Source organism: Lissotriton vulgaris, chromosome 2_1, assembly GCF_964263255.1.
Source record: "Lissotriton vulgaris chromosome 2_1, aLisVul1.2, whole genome shotgun sequence".
Taxonomy (NCBI): domain Eukaryota; kingdom Metazoa; phylum Chordata; class Amphibia; order Caudata; family Salamandridae; genus Lissotriton; species Lissotriton vulgaris.
The window spans coordinates 1,835,369,014-1,835,388,529 of record NC_141687.1 but is presented as its reverse complement, the minus strand read 5'-3'; the positions used below and the strand labels follow the sequence as shown (position 1 = coordinate 1,835,388,529).

At 48.2% G+C, this 19,516-nt stretch overlaps 1 protein-coding gene across 1 annotated transcript in view; it reads right to left on the bottom strand.

Moving 5' to 3' along the window:
• RAB11A (RAB11A, member RAS oncogene family) overlaps positions 1-19,516 on the bottom strand; it is a 156,147-nt gene that overhangs the window by 4,730 nt on the left and 131,901 nt on the right. The window lies entirely within an intron of this gene.

The following is a 19,516-nucleotide window of genomic DNA, read 5'->3' as shown; positions in this document are numbered from 1 at the left end:
TATCATCCTACCAAAACATATGACGGAACTCGGGGAAGTGCCCTCTTCAAGGCTTCCAGAAGTAGGTTTCCTTACTGAAACCTGGTTGACCCCAGCCTCCGCCTCAGCAATAACAACGTCCGTCCCACTAAATTTCTCCATGTTTAGATTACATAGGGAGCACAGTATAGGGGGAGGTATTGCCATTTTTTTTCAAAAAACACGATTAAAATGTCTATTACAGATACTGACCTGGTAAATTGGGCAGAGATTTGCACATTCAAACTGGAACTTTCACCCACGGATCACTGGACAGGTGTCTTAGCATTTCGATCACCGGGGTCTAAAAAGGACTTTACTCAGCACCTAATTGAATATATCGCTCCTCACGTCCTTGCAGTAAAACACTTTCTTTTATTAGGTGATTTTAATTTATACATGTAAAACCCTGACAATGAGGAAGCGAGCCAGTCAATTGCTGACTTGGCCACTGTCGGACTGGATGAAAGAGTAAATAGGCCCACACATGTCGCAGGGCATAAATTAGATCAAGATTTCACCAACTCTATTCCTCTGGTATGTGAACAACCCCAACCTTTACTTTGGACAGCCCACTCTTTGATCAGCTTTAGGATTCCTACGACAACAAACACAAACCATCGAAAGTAGGTAAAAACATATATAGACGATGGCAGAAAATCACTCCTGAACCCTTTGCTTAAGCATTTAATCATCCGGTCACAGTAGGTACTCCAGACGTGGCTCAAGCTCTTTCTTAATATCACAATGCTATAAATAGTGACTTAGATAAGATTACCCCTCTCCAAAGGGATCATAATCCCACACATGGTGCCCATGCCCCTTGGTATACGTTGGCTTTAAGAACGGAGAAATCATCATGTAAAAAGATGTACAGAGCAGCACTTTCATGCTACCACCACAAAATGAAGGCTGCTCGGAAACTATTCATCTCCGATCAAATTTCCCAGGCAAAAAAACTGTTGAAAACGTTATTCGGAGTTGTAAATGACTTCGTAAATCCTAGAGCATGTACTCTAGACATCCAGTCATCCCAGCCTCTATGATTCTCTGGCTAATCACCTTGAAGAAAAAGTAAACAAAATATATCAGAATTTTCCCTACCATCTGGAGGAGACTAGGTTTTCCTTACCTCCTCCACCATCAGGTTCCAAACTTTGGAAAGTTCAAGGAGTTTTCCTTGGAGGAAATTCAGGGGGCACTTGCTTGAGCCAATCAGGATCTCCTTTACATATTTGTCACCCCGGTCTATCAGTTGGACCCTGCCATGCATTCGATATTTAATCTTTTGGTTAACACTGGAAAAATCCCTGCCACATGGAAGGGGGCCTAGGTTAGGCAGATCCAAAAAAAGACTAATCTTGTACCTTCCAACCTCTCTAATTATCGTCTAATCTCATTGCTTCCTTTATTGGGTAAGCTCTTGGAAGGATTATTTAAATAACTTTTAGAGTACCTTGAGGTAAACAACATCCTATACCCATCACAATCGGGTTCAGACAATCTCACAGGACTGAGACAGGCTTGGTAGCAGTCACCGACCATATAAGAGGTTCTAAAGATGCCAATATACCATCTATGCTAGTATTGCTTAACTTGTAGACCGCTTTCGATACAGTGTCCCATCCCAAATTACTCTATAGGCTACAAGAGATTGGCATTCATGGGACAGCTCTAAATTGGCTTGGCGATTTCTTGTTCAACAGAACCCAAACCATTATATTAGGCGCTTTTAAATCTCGCACAATGTCGCTGGACAAGGGGGTGCCCTAGGGCTCTTGTTTTAGCCCTCTGCTCTTCAACATAAATTTTGCTCCACTCGCCAAGATTGTAAGCGCCTCTGGCTTCGAGATCATATCGTCTGCAGGCAACAAACAGCTTGTAATTTCCTTTGAGATATTTAGTCAAACTAAGCAAAGCTTTTTAGACGGTATAACCGCAATTGCCACATGGATGACAGAAAACTGTATCCAGTTGAATGCAGAAAAAACTGATTATGCTATTTGGCAAGGCCCAACAACTTTGGACTTCTGACTGGTGGCCAGCAGAACTTGGGATTGGTCCGCCTTCACCAACCTCTTGCCATTAAAAAGCAGGTGATGTCAATTTCAGGTTCCTGTTTCCTTGCCATGCGCTTATTGAGGAGAGCCTTTCCCTTCCTTCTACTTTCAGCAAGGAAAACGATGGCCCAGGCTCTTGATTAGCCGCTTGGATTATTGCAACATTTTGTTGGCTTCTGCAAACGAGACCCTGCTATCAAAATTGCAAGTACTTTCAGCAAGGAAATCGATGGTCCAGGCTCTTTTGATTAGGTGCTTGGATTATTGCAACGTTTCGTTGGCTTCTGCAGAAGAGACGTTGCTATCACACTTGCAAGTGGTACAGAACACCATCTGGGGATGCCTACGCTCCCCTTCTGCACACATTGCATTGGCCCTCGGTTCGAAACAGAATAATTTTTAAAATGTGCTGTCTGACACAAAGCCCTAAGTGTGGCCTTGGTTAATTAGTAACCAAACTTAGACACTACAGCTTGCTGAGACTTTTGAGATTGAGTGATAAACCATTGTAAATCAGTCCTCGTGTAAAAAGGGCTCGTCCTGGCGGCAAGTGCTTTTTCTATGTGGCTCCTTACTACTGGAACAAATTGCCACAACATAGTCTGATCTATCCGGATCATTCTTGTATTAGAAAAGTACTTAAGACAATCTTTTTCTGATCTAGCTGCTCTTGTTGCCTTGTCTTTTGGTTGCGCAGATACACCCCTCGTGGTGATTCGAGCGTGTTTAAATTAACATAACATTTTAGACAAACCATGACATTAATCACTTGCCACTGGAACTATGTAGTAAGTAAAATTTACTTAACTACAACAATGGTTGTGCAGCATGTCACCAGTGTCACAAGCATATTATTTTTGTCTAGGTGCTTTCCAACGATTCTGTCAGAATACTTAGATAGTGAAAAGCAAATCATCTACCCTAATGACTGAGTAGCTGCTACAAGACCCGGATGTTATGAAGAGGAAAAACAGACTCTTTCTCAGCCCCACTGACGTTTCATTTTTTGTTGTTGTCAAGAAGTCGCTTTTTATTTCAGCCTAATCTTTATGAAGTTACTTCTGTACCTCATTTTGAAGATCCGATGAACCACCTTAGTGGGTATTCGTCTCAAACCTCTCAGGTTGTTTACAGCATCAAACACTAACTAACTGAGGAGTTTTAATGTTACCACAGAGGACCACACCTTCAACTTCCTTCCACCAACTCATTCGATACTCCTAATTTCAAGAATGTCCAACACAGACAAAGATGGGCATGATCTACTCCAGATTTGCAGAACATGCACAACACACTTATACACAATGGGGCATATTTACCAACTTCACTTTGTATTAGATTTAGTAATACTACAGTAGTACTTACGTACTACAAAATGATATTCACAAACTTGTGTGGAGACCTCGTAGGTATAAATTTATGTAAATGTGAGACGGCTATGCTGGGCTTAACCCCTTCAGCGCGGCGCGAATGTCGCACTGTGCTGAAGGTTCAAATGAGCCTATCGGCTCATGACGGAACGGTTCCGTCATGAGCACAGCTCAACCGACGCTCATGACGGAACCGTTCCGTCATGAGCATGGAAGGGGTTAAACAGGGATAAAGAGGGATGTACATGCAAACACAGTCACCCACAAAAGAGAAAGCAAATTGCTATTAACAAATTGCATTTCTTAAAGTTACTACATCCAAAAAGGACACAGAAGACCTGTAGATACACTCCAGCACAGCCTTGGAATAAGCCAGCACCACACATGATCACTCACTAGTATTGCATCACAGTCCAAAAGTAAATAGAGGCAGGAGGTATGTTCAATACAAATTCATTATTTCAAAATGATATATATCGCCTAACGGCAGTCACCAGTAGGTAGTTCTAGTTGGGACCATGTTTCCGTAGGAAAAGCGTTTTTTTGTTTTAACTTTAGCACTGCTTGACTAATCTTCCCAAAATGTTCAAACAATTTTCCCTTTTTGATTCTACTGCTGTGTGAAAGTTTTGGGGTGATCCGTCAAGAAGGGACAGAGAAAAAGGGGGGTTCTAAAACGTGCTTTTCCCATGCATTTTTCCATAGGGATAATGAACATGACTACAGTGCGAACCACTCAATGGAATTAGACCAATTTTAGCAGAAAGCTAGAAGTTAGTTCAGAAAGAGTGCTTTTTGTGATTTGGTGTAAATCCGTTCAGTAGTTAAGATATATTTAGGCTTAAAAAAATATAGATATCTGGGGATGCAAGTCCTTGTCCTACTGAAATTTGATTGGCTGCCAACACTTCAACCAGGAAGCGTTGGCAGCCATCTTGTGACTCGGCTTGAAGCAGAGTCAGAGACAAAAATGTAAAAAAGAAAAAGGCGAGATTGTAGTAATACCTGACCCTTTTCTTTTTTTTTTCTTTGAAAAGTTTTATATAGCGCTGGCTAGACCCGGAGGTCTCAGAGCGCTTTATATGAGGAAGAGCATAGTTACCAGTTAAATAGTTACAAGTTACACAGTTTCAGAGTATAGTTACAAATTGCTGGAGAGTAGTTACATGCATTAAAAACATATACATAAGGGAAAAATCAGGCAAGGGGAGATATTCAGGGGACAGGATAGGAGCAGGGGAGGTAAACAAAGAATGAAAGAGGGAAAGAGGTGAGGGAGGGTGAAAGAAACAACCAGGAGAGTAGGAAAAAACGTGGAAATGGTGTCATTACCACACCTCTGCTGTGTGTAGCTCCCTTTACACTGTGGATTCTCTCAGAGGGATCTCTGAGACTCCAGGGTATAAATACTGTACCTCTCCCCAACAAGGGGAGAGGGAGTGCTTTGGCAAGGGGTGCCATTCCCACACCTCCGCTGTGCGGGGCTCCTTTGACGCTGTGGACTCTTTTTTAGGTTTGCAGGGGATTCTGGGTAACAGAACCTGGTGGGATGCAGTCAAGTCACACCATCCTGGATTACCCTGGTTGTCTAGTTTTCAAAAATGTATAGTTTTGCTAGGTTTCCCTAGGTGCCGGCAGAGCTAGGGTTCAAAAACTACAGCTAGGCACTTTGCAAAAAAGGATCATTTTTCACTGCGAAATTGAGGTGTGACCACGTTGCATTTTGTACCGTTTCCTGTCGAGGGCATTAGGCTGACCCACACAAGTGAGATACCATTTTTCTCGGAAGACTTTGGGGAATGCTGGGTGGGTGGAAATTTGTGGATCCACGCAGATTCCAGAACTTTCCACCACAGAAATGTGGGCAAAATGTGGTTTTGACAATTATTTAGGGTTGCAGGGGATTCTGGGTAACAGAACCTGTTGGGAGGCAGTCAAGTCATCCCATTCTGGATTCCCCTAGGTGTCTAGTTTTCAAAAATGTATAGGTTTGCTAGGTTTCCCTAGGAGCCGGCAGAGCTAGGGTTCAAAAACTACAGCTAGGCACTTTGCCAAAACAGGGTTATTTTTCACTGCGAAATTGAGGTGTGACCATGTTGCGTTTTGCGCCGTTTCCTGTCGTGGGCACTATGCCTAACCACACAAGTGAGGTACTATTTTTAATCGGGAGACTTGGGGTAATTCAGATTTGTAAAGCAAATGTTATTACACATTGATTTTTGATGCATTTCTGCCTTCCAAATGAAAGACATAGTGTAAAAATGAACTGATTTTGAAAAATGACCGATAATTCTCATGCTAGTATGAGTATTCCCAATTTCGAAAATGTGCAAATATGTACGGTTTCTAAACTCTATAATTTGTTCCTATTTCAGAAAAAAATAGGTGTCTTTCATACCGATTTTTCCATGTATACATTTTCCCACAATAATTGCTATATACCCGGTGCATAATAAAAAGCCATTGCAAATTGCTGCTCAGTTTTTGACTCTGGGCTCGTCTGGTTCTTGGTGAACCTAAAAGTCCTATATATCCTCACAACCAAGACGGTCCAGCGGATGTAACGGTATATTGCTTTCAAAGAGCTGCCAAAATTACAAGAAGTTACAGGTGAAAACATTGATACAAAAGGCTGTTTTTTTCCAACTAATTTTCAATTTTCCTGTATTTGTTAGTTTCTATAAAGAAACCTTGATGGATCTACACAAATGACCCCTTGCTGAATTCAGAATTTTTTCTACTTTTCTAAAATGTATAGCTTTCCAGGATCCATTATTGCTTTCACACCCATATCTACCATTAACTGGAAAGAGGTTGAAAGCACAAAAAAAGTAGCAAAAATAGACTATGTCCCAGAAAAACGCCAAAACTGTGTAAAAAGACGTTGGTTTTCTGACAAACGTCTGTCATTCCCTAAAAGCTGGGAAATGGTAATTTTAGCCCCACAAACCCTTTTCTGATAACATTTACAGGGAAAAACCCAGACGCTTTCATTTGCAGCCCGTTTTCCCCCCCAAAAACAACATTTTGCTGTATTTTGGCTAATTTCTGAGACACCTCCAGGGGAATCCACAAACCCTGGGTACCTTTAGAATCCCCATGATGTTGGAAGAAAAGGACGCATATTTGGCGTGGATACCTTAAGTGGTCAAAAAGTTACATGGGCCTAAGCGCGCACCACCCTAAATAGCCAAAAAAGGCTTTGCACAGGTGGGGGAAGGCCTAGCAGCTAAGGGGTTAAACATCCAAAGGCGGTTTGTTGATATAAGTGTATTCTGGATCTAGCCACTAGAGGACAGACTTATTCAAAGCACGTAAATTCACAGAAAGTATTGATATGCTATGTGTGGTGTCAACACTATGCACTCCGTTTGCATAGATTTATAAGGCAAACAAAACAGCACTAACCTTTACAGAATCCGTCCCTTTAATTTTCTAAACCATATTGAAGGTACGGCAATGCTCTTTTCTGCTTTTGGAAGGCTGAAAGGGGGTGAGGGAGGTGATGGGTGAGGACGATCCCAATTCACTCCAGGCACAAATGTGGTGAATTACAACCTACTGCAGTGTTCACGAATAAGTCTATGCCACGGAACATGTGTTTGAAAAACTCAATCCATTTATAAGTGCCTTTATATTTACTCGGGCTAAAGCCCAGTGGAAAACGGTTAAGACTTGAAAACGATTCCAAAGAGAAGCATCGCTATGCCGAGATCCACAAAGGAATGCTTTTTTTTTTTAGCTCATTTGCCATTCTCGTTATAAGAACTTGACAATCTGTAACTTTCTATACGGTAGGCAGACAAAGTGATCACGACCAGACTGTCAAACCTCAGTTCATCCAGAGGCAACATTACTAAAACCGCAGGCTGTGTCTGCACTTTTCCTCACAAAGAAAGCGTATAGATCATTCAGCAGAATGCAAGGCGGCACGGAGAAAACTGGGGGCCAATTTGTTTTCAAATGATTAATGACTCTTTAAAGCACATCCATAGCAAACAGTTGAGCACAAGCACTGAAAAAGGATATTAAAAAACCTTGAAAAACAAGAGTAACCTACGGGAAACAAAAGGGATGATGCAGGTATTCCGCACCTCTTGGTTGGTAGAATTAAGAACATAAAGTGCAGCTATTTAGAACACCTATTTTTCACAGTGAGATATAAATTCAACAGATTATTTACCTGCGTAAGAAACAAAGCTCATCAGTTTATGCTAATGTCAGAAGAAACATCCTGCTGGCAAACGGTGTGAAAGAACGCTTTGAAGAAGTATTTTAAGTCAGCAAGACCTCTTGGCTTCACAGGCCCACAGAGGGGCTTCCGAAGAAAGGTGGCAGGCACATGCAGAGCTTTTCCTTCTTCAGGGAGATAAAGCGGCGTGTTAGCCAAGATTATCTTAAAGAGGAAATACTTCAGGTTTAGGAAGCATTGTGCAAATGTTTCTAGAGTTGTATTTGGGCCGTGAGTGCTGAAAATCAAATCCCACTGTGCTTTACTAACCTCACAGTGTAGAATAGTAGGTGCTTTGCGAAGAGCAATATTTTGTTTAGTTTAGTGGCTTATTTGACACTACCTGCTCGCTGCTCATGTTTTGACGAAGCAGGTGCACTAGACTTCCTTTCCCCTGTGGCGGGTGAGAACTGAGAAGGTGCTCGGAGTTTGCACCCGAATTCGTCTCCTGGAAAATACGTGCGACAGGATTGCACTGTGACAATCTCCTGAAATAATGCCCCAAAATACGGAAACTATGATCACTTGCAAAGTGTATTTCTCTGCATGATGTGCTCTGAATGTTCAGGAAACTGCTGCGCTGTGAGGGATGTTCAGTTGACTAGAGTGATGAATCAATATGTCGCCAGCAGCAAGGGTGGGTGGAGGGGGGATATAAACATGGACCTTAAGGCTCTTATGGTAGAACCACCCTGTAACATTTCCTCAAAGAGGACAGGTTACTGGAGACGGTCCTAAAGATATGGGGGGAAATGATTAAGATGGACCCCATTTCTTTCAATATTGTAGATTTCAAACATGAAACTTCTAAATCTGCTACAGTAAAGTCTGGCATCCAGACCGGTTAAAAAAACAAAACTCATACAACTTTTGAAATGGGATGATTGGAAATCTTAACATCACCGACCACCAGTGACCGAGAGCTCATGGAGAGGAAATGGAAATATTCTGACCTCCTGGAGTCCAAACTCAGTTGCAGCTTGTATTTGCCTGGTAAGAAAACCTCTTTCAGTAGTTACAGGAATACCTGGATCTTCAAGGCTGGTCCTGGTAGAGGTTGGTAAAACACTTTGCGGGACAAATTGTTATCTTGTACCTGATCAAGAGCACTCAAAAGTGGTCAACAATGGAGGAGAGAGGGGAGAATGGGGACGGACAGGATTGATGCTTCAAATATGACCGAGCTGGTGAACTTAGCGGTGAACTGTTTGATTCTTATACTCGTTTTTGTTGAAATTGCAATAAAAGATTATTTTTTTCAAAAAACACAATGGAGGAGAGTGGCTATATATTTTTAATTACTACATTTAGCTGTTATTGTCTCATTTTTGCTTTGTCCATGGATTTGTTAGCCGTTATTTAAAATTGTTGGTTTCAATTTCTGAGTATCTTATTGGTTTTTTAAAGACGACATTTACCATTCATTTTCATTGGTTTCAATTTTTACCATTTCCACATTTTGTTTTCATAGTGATTTTAAATGTCTTATTTTTCTTTTAGAGTATTTTTGACTGTTTAATTCCCTTTTTTGAATGTTACTTCTTTCTTTGCATTAATTTAAATTGCTGACATTTTCTGCTCCTTTACTTTTTTTGCCTTCAATTTTGCAATTAAGATTTTTCAACCAGAGAATGTTTGCGTTTTTTCTATACTTGCATCATTGCAACCCTACGTTTTTTGATCGCTGTTGGTCTTATTTTTCTTATTCAAATGTACTATTTTACTTAAGTTGGCGGTGGACATTAAAGCTAATTTGAGCTTCATATATAACGTAATGCTGGTTTATTAAATGCTACATCTATATTTATTTACACCAAGGCTTACCTTTTCCATCAGACTGAGGCAAAGGTTTGTTACCCTAATTGAAACCTACTTGCCTTTGTAGATGTAACTACAGCCACTGCTCAAGCGAGCTATTTCCTTCATTTATTAAGTTAAATGAGAGCTCTTCTCACTAATATTTCATCTGAATAGAAAATACTGGTGGTAACCAATAAGGAAATATCAACAGATGAATATTATTTATTTATTTAACTTGTAGAGCACACTATCACCTTACAGGCATGCTGGGGATAAGGTTGTGGAGGCATCTATTGGGAACATGGCACACAATCAGGCAGAGACAATGAAAGTCGGAGAGGTGGAAGAGCCGAAATATATATTCTTTGAGGCAAGCTTAAGCAACAAAAAATATCTAGTAAGAAGAAATAATGATAGGGTTGAATTGGAGGTGGCAAATAAAGATGTGAATGGAAGCCTGGAAAAATATCTGCATGGTCTAATAAAATTTAAACTGCAATAAACTGGGAGGCCCAATAACGGATTAATTTAGACTAACTGAGCCTTTCTCCTAGGTTTCCGTGAACTTTCACGCAGGCCATTCCAGGAGTTCGAGTTTTGAGAGGACCACTTTGATATACCGAGCCTTTCTCAGAGTTCTGTGACCACTCACGCATACCATCGATTTCGAGTACCTTATGCAACGCGTAACTCTTTGTCTATTGCAAGCATTCCTGTTCCACTCTTTAATACACATTAGACTAGGTTTATACTCCGCGCCACGGTTTGCCCCTGTGGAAGGGACTCTGTGTACCGAAATGCATCAGGCCGTACGCCAAATAGGGATGAAGTCTTGAATTATTACGTTCTTGGCTCATTTAAATCTGTCATTTGATTTGTTTGCACCATTAAGAATGATTAATGTAATGCATCATTAAGCACCGAAACATTGTTCTTTATCACTGATATTATTTAACATGTATTGATGAATTTGTTGTACAAACTGAATACAGTGACAGTTCATGTATTCTTTTAGCCTTGTTCATTTTTATTTGAAAGCCAAAGGGGTTTTGCCAAAAAACCAAGTGAACAGTGCATGGTACTAGCAGGTCTTGATGCTTCATTTTTTGTTTCTGCACCTTTAACCTTTTACCAGTTCATGAAGAACATGGCCTTTCAGTTTAGGAGGGACTGCTCCTACTGGCACAGAGTCCAGGCTAATTTGCATATGGCTGGGTCTAAACTGAGGTCGCAGGGTATGCAAAATGACGATGGACTGGAAGAGGCCCAAACGAATGACCCCTGGCTGAGAGTAATTCAAGCATTCCACCCATCACTTTTTGTATACAACTGGCATTAATAACACTTAATCCACGCATTTTTAATATTTGTAAAAAGACAAAATGGCAAGTGGCACTCCCACAGAATGTGCCAAATAAAGCTGCACAATTTGCATTTTCTTGCTGTATAATTTAACCGTTCCGTAATTTTGTATTCCACTGACACACAAGTTAGTGGACCTTGAAATAGAAGGGTCTCTGCTTAATATGTTGCTGTATTGACATAAGAACATACTCGTAGTAGGGTATCTGACACATAGTATGCGAGTAATAAGAGGCAGGCAGGAGGCTATGCTAAATCCTATACATTCTGAACCAGGAACTTCGATCAGACACACAAGTCTTTTCCTAAACCAATGCTCCATGTTTAATTGATGTGCTTGATTTTCCTTCAGCTCTTTGGAAGCTTCACTGCATTTAATTTAAAACAATTCCAGATACAGCAAGTAGGCCACAAGAATGAGTAGTTCACACACAAATTCAGAACTTAAGGTAGGCAAACCATTGATACGAGAAAAAAAACAAAGAGAAAAACGGGGGACGGCTGACAAATATTAGAAGGCATGGGGGTTACAACGTTTTACTTGGGGAACGGCGAGGAGGTTGAAGTACAGAGTTATAGAAGGGATTAAGGGGTGTTCGCTTTGGTTACGATATGGTGTCTTACATTTATGCTGTAGAATAAAATGTGTGCTACAATGAGGGTGAGATTATTATTAGAAAGATAGTCCGTGACTAATTTGCCATGAGAAATTCCATAAGGTATTAATTACCAGTGTTGTAGTATTTCGCACAACACAGACTGTTTATAATTGAATTTCTCTCATGGCAAATTAGTCACGGACTATCTTTGTATTCCTGTACTGTACCCAGGTCCGCCTTGACTTGTTGGGTTACCCCATTATCTAGAATGAGATTATTATTAGGGCTGAGTAAATCGTACGTTTAGCAATGGGAATTTGGGTGCAAGCTAAGGATAAGGTATTTTACACGAACAGAACGTGTTTTTCCTTTAAAGCACAACAGCGAAATTTCCTGTGGAAATGTAAAGCAGTGCGTAGAATGCGGTCCTAGAGGTTGTTCGCTTTGTATTTAAATTGGATAAAATTCTGACGTCACAGGAGTTGCCTTGTATACAAGGCCAGCAGTTTCTACTGAAGTGTGTATACATCCCAGTCTTGTTCTAAGACAGCAGCCAATATACTTTAATGATTAGTGTACTCTGAGAGAGAACTGTTCTCTCGAGTACACCCAACGGCTGCGGCAGTCTTTGTATTTCTACTCTTGCCCGTTTTTGCTACCTAATCACCGCAGTTACTGTGTACCTGCCCATTACATTGAGAATCGGTGTGAATATATTATCTAAGTGCTCCAGTGCTAGAGTTAAGGAGGGTACGTTAGGTGCCCTTTATAACTGATGTCTCCCCCTGCACCTACTCTAATCAATTCTATCTAGGTAACTTGCTGAGGCAAAAAACTCTACATAAAGTGCATACACCCAAATAAGTCAGAGTATTATACCCGTCCTAAATTTGCTGATGAAGAAGGAATGGGTTAAATGACGACAACTGTTGCCTGTTCAGCAAGATAAAAATAGCATTATTTATTCAGATACATCTATTATCAAAAAGTGGACAAGAAACACACAGACACAATGTGTAAAGGTCCGAACTAAAAACCGAGGGCCCTTCTCAGGAACAGCCAGTCATTAAACAGAAAGAAAAATAAATTTCAAATCCTAAATAATAGATAGGTCTCGGTCACGGGGGAGGGAGTGGACGGCGGGGGGGGGGGGGGGGGGGGGGGGGGGGATTGCCTTTCAGCCACATGTCTCCAGAGTCCCGACAATGGGAGGTCACCTTCTGAGCAAGAAAGTTTTACCGAGTGGCGTCACATTCCCAAATCAAAGCGTGGCGCTATGCTTCGCAGAGAGCAGTGGGGGCACAAAAACATGCGTAAGCTTACCCCCAAAACAGATGATCGAGAGGTGGACTGCCCAGCCTTGGAAAGGCTTATGGCCTAGTATATAAGAATTTTTGAAGTTATGTTATGCAACGACAGGGTGATTGATGTTTAAACTGAAGGAGAAAATAAAATGAAAGAAGGTTTGGAGAATATCACTATGTATGTGTGTAGAAGGAAAAGAGTGGGAAGAAGCAGATGGGTTTACACTTTTATATTTTGCACATCTTTTCTAAAGAGTTTGGGAGTTAATGCCTCCGAATGACTTGAAGAGGTCTGCTACTGAAGTACTGTGTGGAAATGGCAAGTGTTGGGACGCTGTTTTTAGGTTTTGCCTGGCGTTTACTGCGCAAGCAGTGTCGCGCAGGCGAAAACTTTTGTTTACAAGTATGGAGCTTTCTCCCACCTCTGTCATAAATGGAGGCTAGCCATTGGAAGACAGGTCTGTCCGTCATTGCCGGAGCAGATTCGTGGGCGTTACCGCGATTTTTACTCATCCCACCCCTTTGTACGTCATGCGGCGGTGGGCGGTGGCTTATTCATTTATTTTTGTTTGGTTTGTTTTGGTCAGTTCTCTGAAGATGGCGGCCGGGCAGTAGCCTTCATGGCGTGGTCCGCCTAGAGCCGTCCGCACCGAATCCGACATCGCAAGAAAAGGCACTGTGCGCTTAAAGCTAACTCTCAACGTACACCTGGGTAGCGGAGGCTGGTACGCCTCATAGTGCACTTTCAACTGAGTGGCAACGTTCGCCTGTGCACCCGAGGCTGGTACGCCTCCCTGTGTCCTCCGAGCTAGTTCACCACGTTCGCCTGTGCACCCGAGGCTGGTACGCCTCCCTGTGTCCTCCGAGCTAGTTCGCCTGGTACGCCTCCTTGTGTCCCCCGGAGGCTGGTACGCCTCGGGCTTCACTGGGCACCTGTTTGTAGCGTACGCTGGCTCTCTTGAGGCTGGTACGCCTTGTACTGCGGAGTTCAGTGTTCGTGTCGTACGCCGTCTCACGCGAGATGCGCTACAAAGCGCATAGAGGGACTAAGGAGCACAAAACCGTCAGGGAAGTGGGCAGAAGGCCCTAAATATTGCCATAAAGAACTGTGTTACCCCTTTATAGAGAACTGTGACATTCTAAGCTGTGCTTGCTTCCCTGCCCCCTGGCTGTGCTTGCTTCCCCGCCCGTGCTTGCTTCCCTGCCCCCTGGCTGTGCTTGCTTCCCCGCCCCCTGGCTGTGCTTGCTCCCCTGCCCCCTGGTTCCCCTTCCCCTGGCTGTGCTTGCTCCCTGCAACCTGGCTGTGCTTGCTTCCCTGCCCCCTCGCTGTGCTTGCTCCCCTGCCCCCTGGTTCCCCTTCCCCTGGCTGTGCTTGCTCCCTGCAACCTGGCTGTGCTTGCTTCCCTGTCCCCTCGCTGTGCTTGCTTCCCTGTCCCCTCGCTGTGCTTGCTTCCCTGTCCCCTGGCTGTGCTTGCTTCCCTGCCCTCTGGCTGTGCTTGCTTCCCTGCCCCCCTGGCTGTGCTTGCTTCCCTGCCCCCCTGGCTGTGCTTGCTTCCCTGCCCCCCTGGCTGTGCTTGCTTCCCTGCCCCCCTGGCTGTGCTTGCTTCCCTGCCCCCCTGGCTGTGCTTGCTTCCCTGCCCCCCTGGCTGTGCTTGCTCACCCGCCCCCCTGGCTGTGCTTGCTCCCCCGCCCCCCTGGCTGTGCTTGCTCCCCCGCCCCCCTGGCTGTGCTTGCTCCCCCGCCCCCTGGCTGTGCTTGCTCCCCCGCCCCTGGCTGTGCTTGCTTCCCCGCCCCTGGCTGTGCTTGCCCCCCCGCCCCCTGGTTCCCCTTCTCCTCGCTGTGCTTGCTCTCCTGAGTGTGTGTGTGGCTCTGGGAGGGTGTGTGTGGCTCTGGGTGGGTGTGTGTGTGGCTCTGGGTGGGTGTGTGTGTGGCTCTGGGTGGGTGTGTGTGTGTGTGGCTCTGGGTGGGTGTGGCTCTGGGTGGGTGTGTGTGTGTGTGGCTCTGGGTGGGTGTGGCTCTGGGTGTGTGTGTGGGGCTCTGGGTGTGTGTGTGTGTGTGGGGCTCTGGGTTTGGGTGTGTGTGTGTGTGTGGGGCTCTGGGTTTGGGTGTGTGTGTGGGGGGGGGGCTCTGGGTGTGTGTGTGTGTGTGGGGGGGGCTCTGGGTTTGTGTGTGTGTGGGGGGGGCTCTGGGTGTGTGTGTGGTGAGGGCTCTGGGTGTGTGTGTGTGTGGGGCTCTGGGTGTGTGTGGGGGGCTCTGGGTGTGTGTGGGGGGGCTCTGGGTGTGTGTGTGGGGGGGCTCTGGGTGTGTGTGTGTGGGGGGGCTCTGGGTGTGTGTGTGGGGGGGCTCTGGGTGTGTGTGTGTGTGGGGGGGCTCTGGGTGTGTGTGTGTGGAGGGGCTCTGGGTGTGTGTGTGGGGGGGCTCTGGGTGTGTGTCTGTGGGGGGCTCTGGGTGTGTGTGGGGGGGGCTCTGGGTGTGTGTGTGGGGGGGCCTCTGGGGGTGTGTGTGGGTGTGGCTCTGGGTGGGTGTGTGTGGCTCTGGGTGTGTGTGTGTGGCTCTGGGTGTGTGTGTGTGTGGCTCTGGGTGTGTGTGGCTCTGGGTGTGTGTGTGTGTGGCTCTGGGTGTGTGTGTGTGGCTCTGGGTGTGTGTGTGGCTCTGGGTGTGTGTGTGGCTCTGGGTGTGTGTGTGGCTCTGGGTGTGTGTGTGGCTCTGGGTGTGTGTGTGTGTGGCTCTGGGTGTGTGTGTGTGTGGCTCTGGGTGTGTGTGTGTGGCTCTGGGTGTGTGTGTGTGGCTCTGGGTGTGTGTGTGTGGCTCTGGGTGTGTGTGGCTCTGGGTGTGTGTGTGTGGCTCTGTGTGTGTGGCTCTGTGTGTGTGTGTGGCTCTGTGTGTGTGGGGGGGGCTCTGGGTGTGTGTGTGGGGGGCTCTGGGTGTGTGTGTGTGGGGGGCTCTGGGTGTGTGTGTGTGGGGGGCTCTGGGTGTGTGTGTGTGGGGGGCTCTGGGTGTGTGTGTGTGTGGGGGGCTCTGGGTGTGTGTGTGTGTGGGGGGCTCTGGGTGTGTGTGTGTGGCTCTGGGTGTGTGTGTGTGGCTCTGGGTGTGTGTGTGTGGCTCTGGGTGTGTGTGTGTGGCTCTGGGTGTGTGTGTGTGGCTCTGGGTGTGTGTGTGTGGCTCTGGGTGTGTGTGTGGCTCTGGGTGTGTGTGGCTCTGTGTGTGTGTGGCTCTGGGTGTGTGTGGCTCTGTGTGTGTGTGTGGCTCTGGGTGTGTGTGTGTGTGGCTCTGGGTGTGTGTGTGTGTGGCTCTGGGTGTGTGTGTGTGTGTGTGGCTCTGGGTGTGTGTGTGTGTGGCTCTGGGTGTGTGTGTGGCTCTGGGTGTGTGTGTGGCTCTGGGTGTGTGTGTGTGGCTCTGGGTGTGTGTGTGTGGCTCTGGGTGTGTGTGTGGCTCTGGGTGTGTGTGTGGCTCTGGGTGTGTGTGTGGCTCTGGGTGTGTGTGTGGCTCTGGGTGTGTGTGTGGCTCTGGGTGTGTGTGTGGCTCTGGGCCCCTGGCTGTGCTTGCTCCCCCGCCCCCTGGCTGTGCTTGCTCCCCCGCCCCTGGCTGTGCTTGCTCCCCCGCCCCTGGCTGTGCTTGCTCCCCCGCCCCCTGGTTCCCCTTCTCCTCGCTGTGCTTGCTCTCCTGAGTGTGTGTGTGGCTCTGGGAGGGTGTGTGTGGCTCTGGGTGGGTGTGTGTGTGGCTCTGGGTGGGTGTGTGTGTGGCTCTGGGTGGGTGTGTGTGTGTGTGGCTCTGGGTGGGTGTGGCTCTGGGTGTGTGTGTGGGGCTCTGGGTGTGTGAGTGTGTGTGGGGCTCTGGGTTTGGGGGTGTGTGTGTGTGTGGGGCTCTGGGTTTGGGTGTGTGTGTGGGGGGGGGCTCTGGGTGTGTGTGTGTGGGTGGGGGGGCTCTGGGTTTGTGTGTGTGTGTGGGGGGGGGCTCTGGGTGTGTGTGTGTGTGTGGGGGGCTCTGGGTGTGTGTGTGGGGGGCTCTGGGTGTGTGTGTGGGGGGCTCTGGGTGTGTGTGTGTGGGGGGCTCTGGGTGTGTGTGTGTGGGGGGCTCTGGGTGTGTGTGTGTGTGGGGGGCTCTGGGTGTGTGTGTGTGTGGGGGGCTCTGGGTGTGTGTGTGTGGCTCTGGGTGTGTGTGTGGCTCTGGGTGTGTGTGTGTGGCTCTGGGTGTGTGTGTGTGGCTCTGGGTGTGTGTGTGTGGCTCTGGGTGTGTGTGTGTGTGGCTCTGGGTGTGTGTGTGTGTGGCTCTGGGTGTGTGTGTGGCTCTGGGTGTGTGTGTGTGTGGCTCTGGGTGTGTGTGTGTGTGTGTGGCTCTGGGTGTGTGTGTGTGGGGGGCTCTGGGTGTGTGTGTGTGGGGGGCTCTGGGTGTGTGTGTGGGGGGGCTCTGGGTGTGTGTGTGTGGGGGGGCTCTGGGTGTGTGTGTGGGGGGGGCTCTGGGTGTGTGTGTGTGGGTGGGGGGGCTCTGGGTGTGTGTGTGTGGGTGGGGGGGCTCTGGGTTTGTGTGTGTGTGTGGGGGGGGGCTCTGGGTGTGTGTGTGTGTGTGGGGGGCTCTGGGTGTGTGTGTGTGGGGGGCTCTGGGTGTGTGTGTGGGGGGGCTCTGGGTGTGTGTGTGGGGGGGGCTCTGGGTGTGTGTGTGTGGGGGGGCTCTGGGTGTGTGTGTGGGGGGGGCTCTGGGTGTGTGTGTGTGGGGGGGCTCTGGGTGTGTGTGTGTGGGGGGGCTCTGGGTGTGTGTGTGTGGGGGGGCTCTGGGTGTGTGTGTGGGGGGGCTCTGGGTGTGTGTCTGTGGGGGGGGCTCTGGGTGTGTGTCTGTGGGGGGGGCTCTGGGTGTGTGTGTGTGGGGGGGCTCTGGGTGTGTGTGTGTGTGGGGGGGCTCTGGGTGTGTGTGTGTGTGGGGGGGCTCTGGGTGTGTGTGTGGGGGGGCTCTGGGTGTGTGTGTGTGGGGGGGCTCTGGGTGTGTGTGTGGGGGGGCTCTGGGTGTGTGTGTGTGTGGCTCTGGGTGTGTGTGTGTGTGGCTCTGGGTGTGTGTGTGTGTGTGGCTCTGGGTGTGTGTGTGGCTCTGGGTGTGTGTGTGTGTGTGGCTCTGGGTGTGTGTGTGGCTCTGGGTGTGTGTGTGTGGCTCTGGGTGTGTGTGTGTGGCTCTGGGTGTGTGTGTGTGGCTCTGGGTGTGCGTGTGGCTCTGGGTGTGCGTGTGGCTCTGGGTGTGTGTGTGGCTCTGGGTGTGTGTGTGGCTCTGGGTGTGTGTGTGGCTCTGGGTGTGTGTGTGGCTCTGGGTGTGTGTGTGGCTCTGTGTGTGTGTGTGGCTCTGTGTGTGTGTGTGGCTCTGTGTGTGTGTGTGGCTCTGTGTGTGTGTGTGGCTCTGTGTGTGTGTGTGGCTCTGTGTGTGTGGCTCTGTGCGTGTGGCTCTGTGCGTGTGGCTCTGTACGTGTGGCTCTGTGCGTGTGGCTCTGTGCGTGTGGCTCTGTGCGTGTGGCTCTGTGCGTGTGTGTGTGGCTCTGTGCGTGTGTGTGTGGCTCTGGGTGTGTGTGTGTGGCTCTGGGTGTGTGTGTGTGGCTCTGTGTGTGTGTGGCTCTGTGTGTGTGTGGCTCTGTGTGTGTGTGGCTCTGTGTGTGTGTGGCTCTGTGTGTGTGTGGCTCTGTGTGTGTGTGGCTCTGTGTGCGTGTGGCTCTGTGCGTGTGGCTCTGTGCGTGTGGCTCTGTGCGTGTGGCTCTGTGCGTGTGGCTCTGTGCGTGTGGCTCTGTGCGTGTGGCTCTGTGTGGGGGGCTCTGTGTGGGGGGCTCTGTGTGGGGGGCTCTGTGTGGGGGGCTCTGGGTGTGTGTGTGTGGGGGGCTCTGGGTGTGTGTGTGTGGGGGGCTCTGGGTGTGTGTGTGTGGCTCTGGGTGTGTGTGTGTGGCTCTGGGTGTGTGTGTGTGTGGCTTTGGGTGTGTGTGTGTGTGTGGCTCTGGGTGTGTGTGTGTGGCTCTGGGTGTGTGTGTGGCTCTGGGTGTGTGTGTGGCTCTGGGTGTGTGTGTGTGTGTGTGTGTGTGGCTCTGGGTGTGTGTGTGGCTCTGGGTGTGTGTGTGTGTGTGTGTGTGGCTCTGGGTGTGTGTGTGTGTGTGTGTGTGGCTCTGTGTGCGTGTGGCTCTGTGCGTGTGGCTCTGTGCGTGTGGCTCTGTGCGTGTGGCTCTGTGCGTGTGGCTCTGTGCGTGTGGCTCTGTGCGTGTGGCTCTGTGTGGGGGGCTCTGTGTGGGGGGCTCTGTGTGGGGGGCTCTGGGTGTGTGTGTGTGGGGGGCTCTGGGTGTGTGTGTGTGGGGGGCTCTGGGTGTGTGTGTGTGGCTCTGGGTGTGTGTGTGTGGCTCTGGGTGTGTGTGTGTGTGGCTTTGGGTGTGTGTGTGTGTGTGGCTCTGGGTGTGTGTGTGTGGCTCTGGGTGTGTGTGTGGCTCTGGGTGTGTGTGTGGCTCTGGGTGTGTGTGTGTGTGTGTGTGTGGCTCTGGGTGTGTGTGTGGCTCTGGGTGTGTGTGTGTGTGTGTGTGTGGCTCTGGGTGTGTGTGTGTGTGTGTGTGTGGCTCTGGGTGTGTGTGTGTGGCTCTGTGTGTGTGTGTGGCTCTGGGTGGGTGTGTGTGGCTCTGGGTGGGTGTGTGTGGCTCTGGGTGGGTGTGTGTGGCTCTGGGTGGGTGTGTGTGGCTCTGGGTGGGTGTGTGTGGCTCTGGGTGGGTGTGTGTGGCTCTGGGTGGGTGTGTGTGGCTCTGGGTGGGTGTGTGTGGCTCTGGGTG